Consider the following 10,619-nt stretch of genomic DNA (forward strand, 5'->3'; position numbering starts at 1 on the left):
GATAATGATTTATCCAAGCTGTTTGGGACATTTATTTTGTGTTGGAGGAAAAGAATCCTGGGGTGATGATACTTTCTCTTTCCATCAGTTACAGAGGGGGCCTGGAAGAGGCGGCTTGCACTAGATGACACTAGATCAGCTAAGATCAGGTGGAATAAATTCTTCTCTGAGATGTCCTCATGACATCCCTGACCTTTGCTTCATTAAATTAAACATGCTAAGCTGGTAGAATCAGCCTTTAAAGATTTTTTTTCCCATCCATCCCTCTCTTCCCTAGTCTGTTATGTTATTCTGCATTGAACTCCCCTGAGTTTCTTAACACTCCTCTCAATAAGTGGACACCAGAAGTGGACACTCTTCCCTCTAACATACTCTTCTGCTCCTACTTGGGATTCCCGTTTGAAACTGTAAGGATCGTGTTAACACCTTGCTTTGGGACCTCAGCATGAGCAACTTTCTCCCGTGACCCTCAAATCCTTTCCAAATAACTGCATCCCAGAGCATGGTTCTCCATCCTGTGCACATTGCCTACATTCTTTGTAAAGATAAATCTTTTGGGGGACTAAGCTAAGCTGATTTCTTTTTAAATTCCAGATCTCAAGACACATAAGGCAGACGCTTTTCAGAAGGGTAATACTTCATCTGTAAAATTTTTCCTTAGCTGAAATCACAGGGATGTGGTTCAGAGAGGAGACAGTATTTTGTAAATCATATAATCTCTTCTCATCTCTCACACGTGTCTTTTCGCCTCTGGATTTTCAAAGAAAATGATTGATTTTTGCCTTAAGAGTCACAGTGCAGCCACAGAAAACAGTCATAAATTAATAGTTTGAATGCCCGACACTTTGTGCAGCAGAGGAATTCTGCAGATTTAAGCTCACGTTCACACGTTCCTCGTATATGCAATGGCAGCTCTTTGGAAGAAGACCTACGTTTTCTGTGCACGTAGACATCGCTTTGGCTGGCATCTGATCTCAGCTGAACAAGCCTGAATCTAAAGTAATGTCACTGACTGTGCAGCTGTTACTCTAGGTTTACACGCTTGTAACTCAGCCCATCCTGAAATCTCAGTCAGTCTGCATCTTCATGAACTCAGTGTATTGTTTACTGGAAGTTTGCCTGCAAGAGAGAAAATAATATAAAGGGAACACGGCAAAGTTTCTCCGTTTCAAGGATGTCCTCAGAATCCTCAAAAAATGTGAAGTGCATTTGAAGAAAGGATGCAGAGACTAATCTGGCATGCTTTATCCCAGATTGGATTACTAAAGGTGCATGGGTATTGCTGGGGAATGCCTACGTACCTGGTGGCAGACAGACGGAGACTTGCTGTTCTTCAGCTCCAGGCCAGAAGCCAATTGTCCATTACTGTTGCTTGTGCTCGAAATACCAGGTCTTGCCAAGTATTTTTATTATTTGGAACGGAGTATAAGAATAAGCAGCCCATGGTGAGAGGAAGAGATTTCAATGTTTTAAAACCATAATTTTTTGTAAGGAAGCCTCAAATACCCAAACGTCACAGGTACAAGCATTCATATGGAAATATATAGCTAACATCAGTCCTTAAAACTAAACCGTGTTACACGTGAAATTGTACACACAAACTCTGCACCTGCTCCCATTTCTGTTCCACACTAGTGCTCCTGGAGATCTTTTCTCTTTATGTCCTGTTTCTACTGTATTCACTAAAGCCTTCTGACTATAAACAAGAAAAATGTTCATGTAATTCAATATGGTAACTCAAATACCTGCTTTATACAAAATAATTGTCCTAAATTTTTTCTTCTGGTTTATTTTTTCACCTTCCCTCCTCTTCTTCCCATTCATGAATCTTTTATTCAGCTTTTCCTCTCATCGTGGAGACAGGTCAGTTAGAGATGAAATCATTATTAAGCATGTCATTTCTAATCTATATCCCTCACAGCTTCAGGCTTACTCCTTTGAGAATGTGTTTTATTTTAGCTGTTAAGTTTTGACTGTAGTTACAGGAAGCTAACTTTAATAAAGGAGGCTGAAGAATTTTCTAGAGAATAATTTTCTTTTGGAAATGCTCTAAAGAACAGATCTTTACCAAGAATGTATCAAAAGGTGAATAAATTTTAACAGGAAAAAAACCCAACATTAAAACTGTCATGATAGTATCAAAATGTTTTCTGCTGGCTATACAGAAATACAGATTTTTGGGTCTATTTATTTTCATTTCAATTTGCTGTATTTTCAAAGCTTGTGTATACCAAAGTAGCATGAAATCCATGCTACATATTTTCGAAAATATTTTGAAATTATCACAATAAAGTGATCTTAAATCAAAATAAATGATAACTATTTAAATTCATGCAGAGGGCATCCAGAACACCAAATCAGCTCCTTTTGGACACTGGCGTGATGAGCGAACCACTGCAGCAGCACAACCCCAAGCTCCAGCAGGTGTTCAGGCATCTCGGGCAGCTTCTCTGGAGTTTCCCACGGCCTGGAGACAGCCCAGCTCAGACCTGAGCAACGCCCTCGCTGAGCACCTTTTCTGACCTCGCAGGCTTGTGTTTATACATTTCCTCTCCTTGCCTCATGGTAGCTTTATTCTTGATTTCTTCATTTGTTGCTCTCATTCCTTTTCCCATTCCTACCTCTTTCCCCCAACCTGTTTCTCCCCTTCTCCTCCCGGTGCCTCCTCTGTGTCAGTTAGCAAGCCTAACTCACAACTGACTTGGGGAAGAACAGCTTATCCACTTGAGACTCTTCAGATATCTAACTAGTAAGAAGTTGTCAGCTTACATTAATTTTTACACATCTTGGCTCCATCAGAGATGTAAAGGCAAAATCTAGTGTTCAGAAAGATAACGTGGAGTTAAGGACTCCACAAGGAACTTAATCAACGCGCACGTTACATTGATCGCAAAGAATTTTTTCATTGTGATGAGATTTTTCTCCTTGTGTAGCTCTTTCAGAATAATGTGTAGGAGAAAAGATAATAGAATGGAAATTGCATCTGCAAAATATGAGAGGGAGTTGTAATATTTTGTGAAATGCTGCTCAGTGAACCGAAACATCTCCCACAGGACAAGTTCTCTGCCTGAAAGATGCATCCAAGGTGCATAAACGTAGGCGACTTTCAGCCACAGGAACATGGATTACTTACGAAAGGCTGGAGTCTGATCTCATTTACACCTGCGTGCCCTGAAATGAATTTATTTGGCTTTAGTGACCAAATGGGGTCTGAGTCTGGAATCATATTTAACCTGAGGAAACTGTTGCTCTTTTCTGCAGCTGTGTCATATTCTGAAGAGAAATTGGTAAAACTGAGCATTTTAAAAATAACTTTATTTCTTTACAAAATGTACAGAAAATCCAGAAATTGCCTAGAGCAAAAACTTCCAGCCATCTGCCCAACACCAGGAAACAGCTGTTTTGGATCTCCAGTTTTGCACCTGGATTAGGAAGACACTCAGCAGGGGTACACACTTCCAGGGGCTGGCAGAAAACATGGACTTCTCCTGTACAGCTCTCTGCAAAGGAATCTCAGAGTGTCACAAATGCAAAGTGTCCATAAATCTAAAGGATGGAAAGCATCATGTTACATAAAAAGACATTGATAACTCTGTGTCTTTTTTTTTTTTTATTCCATCAAGTACGTAAAATAAATTATTTAGGAGCCCAGTCTCATGTTTCTGATGACTGAATGTGTCCTGAATACTTCAGTATAATAGAATACAAATAATGTGGGAAATCCAAAATTTCTCAGTCAGAGTTCATACTTGGGGTAAAAATTAAGAAGCATGTTACTAGTTTTGCAAAGCTTGGCCTCACTGTTGCTTTGTTGTCAGAATCTCAAAAGGTTACTGATTGCACCGTGGGCCCTAATTCTGCTCTCAATCTAGTTTTTTGTCATTTTATTATGTTTAATAGTTTCTTCTGATGCAACCATCTGAAAGAGAACAATCAAGCCTTAAATCTGTGCGAGGCTAATATATATCTTGTATTTTTTAAGAGCTCCCACTTTAAAATGAAATGTGGCAATTAGCTTTTTATAAGGTCTCATTATTTTAATAAAAAAACTGCAGACAGATTGAGTTTTAAGATGAGTTTAACATCACAAGCTTGTCCAGGCTCTAATTCTGTTTTTGTTAAGTGATAACCAGCAAAACATACTTTCAATAGGTCTGAATGCTTACATATGCCACTTATTAAGGATATTTTAGTATCCTTCATTTTTCCTAAAGAGGTTGAATCCCCCAAAAGGCCAGGCAGAAAAAGTGGTAAGGAGACAACTGCAGTGAGGTGGCTCTGCCTGGCTCACCCAACAGATTAACGTTCCCTTTTAGTGGAAATGCTGTTGGAAATGTGAAAGGTTTGCCTACCATTTGAGGACGAAGTATTTTAGTACCTGAAAAAATACCTAGCAGTTACACGACTAAATAGTAGACAGTCAAATGAGACGTATTACACGCAGTGAAGGCAACCCTGCCTTTCAAAGACAACATTGGCTTTGAAAACTTGTTACAATCACATAGATTTAGGGGCGGTGGGGAGGAATAATTCAGTTCCATTTTGGGGCACTCGGTGGTGACAGGCCCACGTTTTGAGTGGGGAAACGGACCCCTCTCATTTTCAGAAGTCCAGCCCAGACTGTACAATTTCCTCCTGTTGAGTAATAGTAAATCACGCCAGCAATCACACTGACCGTGCCTGGCGCTCTTTCGGGCTGGGCTGCATTCACTGCAAAGCAAACTTCAGCCTTACTAGAGGTCCCAAGAGGGTCTGAGCAGTTTTCCCATCTCTGTACCCCTAGGCCAAGTTAAACCTGCCTGCAGTGACAGAAACTATGGAACAGAGGAAGATTCATCTCGAATGATCAGCATTCACAGCTAAGGCAGTATCTTGGTCCGGTGACTTGGAAATATTTGAAAAGCGAACCCAAATGACACTATTTGTGGAGCTGCTTCACAAGTAATAGCATAGCCCAAGATTTTCTCAACACGCTAGTGTGAGACCATTTCAGGAGAAAATTGCATTCTCTTCTACAATGGAGTGACCACAGTTTGTTCCCCAACTAATTCATTCATCACCCTGTATGTATGATATCCTAGCGTATGATATCGATTTCAGAGGTACTGTTGGGATAGGGCAGATTTCAGAAGTACCATTTATATGAACCTAAGGGGCAAAACCAAACCAAACTGCTGGGAAAAAAGGCTGCTTGCTTTCTGATAAAATTTCCAAAGGAAAATGAAGTACACAGGGACCGTTTCAGTTTCAAGTCACTTTTGAATAAAAGAGTTTGTATGTAATCCTGGACAGTCTTCAGTAACCTGCATCCAGGGCAGGAAACATGCAACATAAGTCATGGGGCAAGGCTAGGAGGACCTAAACAAACATTGCCTACATGAAACTCTAGGGCTGGAAAAGATCTTGCAGCTCCTCTAGTCCAATACCCTACACTGAAGAAAGATCAAAGATGCCCACACCATTCCCAGAAGCCGTGTGTCTAACTTGTTTTTAAAAATCCTCTAGCAAAAAAAAAGATGCAACAGCCCCAGTCAATAGTCTCCCCCATAGTTTTACTGTCCAGGTGGCCAAAAAGCTGTTCCTATTATCCAGCCAAGGCCAGTTGACTTGGCAGCAGTGAACAAGGTCAATACTATTTGCTCTTGTCAAATCTGTCAGCTGTTTTTACCACCTTAGTATGCTCCAGGCACTCATAAATTGGTTATCTAATGCCTTGTTCCAGAATCATTCCAGGAATTGGTGTTGCACTGAATAATCTATAATTCCCTGTTTGTTTTTTAAAAGATAGATATCGTGTTTGCTTTTCTTGCATTATGTGGGACCTGCCCATGTTCTGTGAGTTTTCAAAGATAGCAGTGAATATTTCAGAGATTTCTTCAAGTGAAGGTGAATATCATCAGGCCCTGATGGCTTCAATTACACTTAGCTTATCCAGACATTTTTGAACTTAATTTCTCCCTATTCTGGCTATGCTCCCATTTTCACATTAAATTTAATGTGGTTAAGTATCTGATCAGAAATTAATCTTTTTGTGTGAAGACAGTGAACACTTCAGTACTCTGTGCATTGCCTGTTAAGCAATGAACCTTTACTTTGCCCTTCTTTTGCTTCTCATGTACTTATTGTACCTTGCATATTTTTGCTGCCTTTATGTTCCAATATAATGTTAACACCTTAACCAGCTGAACTGTCTCAATTCCTTTTAAACTCATATCTAATTATGTTCCTTATTTCTACTTTTCGCGTGACTCCTTTTGATTTTAGGTTCTTAGGAATGTCTTGGTGCACTTGTAATGCACTTTGCTCCCAATTTTGTGAGTTATCTCCTGTAAGCTTATCATTGTGCATTTGATGTAGCTCCTATCACCAATTCCTACCTTTCCTGATGTGTTCTGTCCCTTCGATAACCTGCTTCAGAGACTCAAGTCACACTTCTTTTTACTGATCTCTAGGTTTCTCTCATTGTCCCTCCTAAAATTTAGCTCAGTTCTCTTCTAGCTTTAACAGCCTCACTGACGGTGTGACTGCTGGTTTGTGGGTGACTAAATTGGAGGGTTTTGTTACAGATATTCTTAAATTGGAAACAATGATAGAAAACTGCAGTGGCTTTGTGCTTCATCTGCCAAAATTAAAATTGCTCACAGACACAGTAGATTTATATATATATATATTGTTCATGTAAAGATTACTGACAGTCTCAGAGGATTTTTGAAACATTCAAGGAACCCTGCTTTGAATATCAAAAGACTATTTTAGACTTTGTCATAGGTCGAGAGTGATGTGTCCTAGGTTGTCAGACCTTACCTGGTTATTTCCAAACTAGTCACCTTTGCAGGGACTCCTCAGGGGTAAAAAGATCTCCTTGGAGCTCTTGTATCCTCCTTGGAGCTCTTGGATCCTCCCTGGAGCTCTTGCCACGTGCACATCACAACCTCAGCCCTGAGCAATGCCCACGAGATACAGAGGAGAGGAGATAAAGGAAAAAGAGGTTGCACAGGGGCAGTGCAGTTAAGTCTGGCTTACATTCATGAATTCATGTAGAAACTAAATAAAAACAAGATGTAAAAAAAAGACCCAACGAAACCCACAAAACTTCCAGATTCTGCTATTATTTATAGAAGGAAGTAGAGTTGGCAGAAAGCAAAGCCTGAACTTGAGTAGTGTCAGCAGAGTAATGTCACTAATATGCCAGTGCTACTCCATGGAGCAGTCACTGATGACAACTCTTTCTCAACGACGAGCGGCTTTGAAGCCTTACATCCAAAATCAGCATTTCTGGCAGCCTGGAAAGGTCAGCTGGCATCCAGTCTTCACTGATCAGCGAGGCTCCTTTCTGGCTACTACAACACACAACAAGACTTCAAGGGTTGGCTTTGTATGTTGGTTTTTGGAGAGTCTTTCAGTGTGGATGTTACAGAAAAGCACTTGCCACTGCCGAGAGCGTGGCCTTTTGAAAGGATTCGGAGAGTTAGACTCAAATGCTCCATTATGGCAGCATTCCCACAGGCTAATGTACATTCAATGACATTAGTCTCCCTAGTTTTCCTGTGTGGTCAGAGCAGAGAGAAAGGCTTTCTGAAGCTCTAAAACATCCTCTGGAGGAAAACATTTCTCTTCAACCTACGCAGATGGCAGCAGGCTACAGTCTGGGAGTACTTGTGTGAAAATGTTATGGTCATAGCAAGTAATGTCATCATATATTTGAAAACACAGACATTGTATATTGATAAGAACTTACCTGTGAAAGTATTTGCTCCTTGAAGTACGATGCACGCTGACTGTGCTGCAGACAGCCATTCAAAAAGCACCCATGGTGTGGAAAGATCCTAATATAATACAGGCTACTATAATGCTTCCTGTCACAGCAAATCACAATGTTTTGCAGCTATCGATGAATCAAGCTCCACAAAGATGCTCAGAGTCAGATTTTAAAGTAGGCATTACCAAAATACCATTACACAGTGCTTCTGCAGTGGTTATCAATAGTCATAAATTGTAGCTTACAGCTTCTACACGTACATGAAGCTCCTTTTTCAAGTCCTGTAATTCTGGTCAAACTCCTCTCACAAGCTTTGGGAAAGAGAAACATTCCTTATCAGAAAGATAAGGCTAATCCTACTTTGCTTTATAGCAGTGTATTGGAAAACCTGAAATCTGTGGCATCCGTCCATTCCGGTGACCGCTGCAGTCGGTCTTTTTCGGTGCAGTTAGCAACCAGAAGATCTGTGTTTCTTCTGGCCTCCATGAGAACATGAGTTCCCACACTGACTGTTTAGGGAACCGTACAGAGCAATCCTCATCTTTTATATTTAGTCTCCAGAGATGTACACGCATTTCCCCCTGTTACTGTGTCAGTTCTCCTCCCACTACAAGGGTGCAATATTAATTGGCAAAGCTGACAGCAGCACACATACCCTGTTGCAATGTCATACCCTTTAGTGAATACATCTTTAAAGACGAAAATGTTACATTCTGTCTTTAGGGCACAATTAAGTTAATTACTTGATTTTCTGTAGAGGAAAAATAAAAATCCTAAATACTCCTACTTCAATGGCAAGGTTTCAGCATCTCTCCTGAAAGTTATTTATTTTTACAAGTGATGGCTTAGAGATAGTAAGACATCTCCTCAAAAGCACAAAAACTTAAAAAATACCCAGGTCACTAGTCCTGTGCCACCCTTACAAATCAGTCCAATTATCCACTGCCTCTTAGGGAGATCGTGGATTAGTATTACCATTGTTTACCTCCTGTGAGCAAAGTGGCCTGAACTCACGACATTATGAAAATTAAAGACAACCAGAAAGTACTTCTTTTCTGTCTGCGGTAAGATCTTCTCATTTCTGGGATGAATGATCTGGACCTGCATTATTGAGACAACAGTTCTTTACACAGGAGGAAATCATTAAGACAGTATGAAGATTTAATATCTTTTCAAAAGCCTGAGCCCCTACGAAGGTTCAGGTACTGCTTTCGTTTTTCAGTTTTGACATTTGACTCCTGTATGTTATTTTCTCACCTTTAACTCAAAGGGTATTATCTTTCTCCTGGCAAAATTTTCCCTCTGCAACGTTTCTATTTTTAACAGAGTGCAGCCTGTGCTCTCCACAAGAGAAGCTCATCGCTTCTGGGTGGCAAGAAAACAGCCCCGCTTCTGAGCCCCAGACCTCGCTCTGCCCTTTGAACACCGTTTTGATAAGAAAAAGGGCCCCCCCTCACACGCCATCACTATAAAATGCACCCTGCATAATACAGCGGGGGACATATCCGCACCGATAATGAAAACTAGCGTAGTCCACGATTCTTTGCAGTAGATGAAAATAAATTCTGCAAGTTATGTCTTACTGAGCAAGACCTGTAGGAGAGCTACAGGAAATATACCCATAACTCTGAGTTATTCCCAGAGAGCGTGGTATTTTGCACAGGCCTAATCTGATACTATTATATATACTGGGAGAGATTTACTTATACTTTTGAAGAATATGAAAATGGCACAGTAATGACAAGGTAGCTTTATAACCTTTTTAAGCATTGTGATGATAAGAATTTTAAAACCTTCTTCTATTGCATTTCTTTATTATGAAGCAATTATAAATCACTATGAACGTGCCAAGTACACAGCACGTTGATCCTTCTGGCGTGCTTTCCAACAATTTCTCCCTGCTGAGAATAAAAGGAGCGGGGTCTGGCTGTGCTGGAGAGCTGGCCATGTGCATTCTTATCACTCTCAGGCACTTCCACGAGACGACAGGTACATGATTGAGTTGGGAATTCATCACAAGCAGTCTGAATACCGCAAACAGCACTTTGCAACAGCAGTTTTGCAGATGGAGCACCAATGAGAATTCCTTTTCTTTAATACAAAGTGATAATGCAAACAGCCACATTGCTAACCCTATAATAAAATTCTTGGGGAATAAATGACAAGAATGTAGCTTCTACGTACCTGTAACATTTCTTAAACCAGACACAGGCTCCACCTAGGATCAAATTTTGTGACAGACTTTGTGGATGCGAGGTAAAGTATTGTCGTTCATAAAAAAAGTGTTTTCCTTGCTAGGTGAAGGGAAGAGGCCTGTTTTCACAACTGATATGAAGCAGGTGTTGTTGAAAGCCAGACTGACTCTCCATTAGGTGTGAATTAATAGGTGGGACTGCTAAAAGACAAAAACATTACAGCGCTAAAGGACAAAAATGACTGTTTTCAGTAAATGCAGTAATTTCTGATATTTTACTGTATTTTTTTTCCCGTAATGGGAAGGAAATTTTAAGAAAATTATATACCACAAATGAGGCAACAATAATAGCAGCATGTCTAAATATATTTTTAAAATGTGAAATGATATACAGGACAGCATACTCAACAAATCGGCTTATCTCTACAGAACATATGGATCACAGAGACCATTGACTGCAACATGATCATTTTGCTTAAATTGTATGCAGTGATTATCCATGCTTGAAAATAAACAGGGGAGGGGAGACACATGTGTTGAAAAATAGATCAACTATATTTTTAATATATGGACAAAAAGGGAAGGAGAGGAGATAAAATCAAGGGAAAGTTCTCCCATACCCAAATATCAAAGTTACTGATTGGATTGCAACTACAAATGCCATTC

At 40.1% G+C, this 10,619-nt stretch overlaps 1 long non-coding RNA gene across 1 annotated transcript; it reads right to left on the reverse strand.

Annotated features, from left to right (window-relative positions):
- Nucleotides 1–3,298: 3,298 nt before the first annotated feature.
- LOC115342294 lies at nucleotides 3,299–10,148 on the reverse strand. The gene is made up of 2 exons (XR_003923703.1): nucleotides 6,805–10,148; nucleotides 3,299–3,546 (listed from the first exon to the last, which is right to left on the reverse strand). It is a non-coding gene; the product is annotated as an uncharacterized LOC115342294 (long non-coding RNA).
- Between the last annotated feature and the right edge of the window lie 471 nt (nucleotides 10,149–10,619).

The sequence above is a fragment of the Aquila chrysaetos genome, chromosome 5 (genome assembly GCF_900496995.4).
Source record: "Aquila chrysaetos chrysaetos chromosome 5, bAquChr1.4, whole genome shotgun sequence".
NCBI classification, from domain to species: domain Eukaryota; kingdom Metazoa; phylum Chordata; class Aves; order Accipitriformes; family Accipitridae; genus Aquila; species Aquila chrysaetos.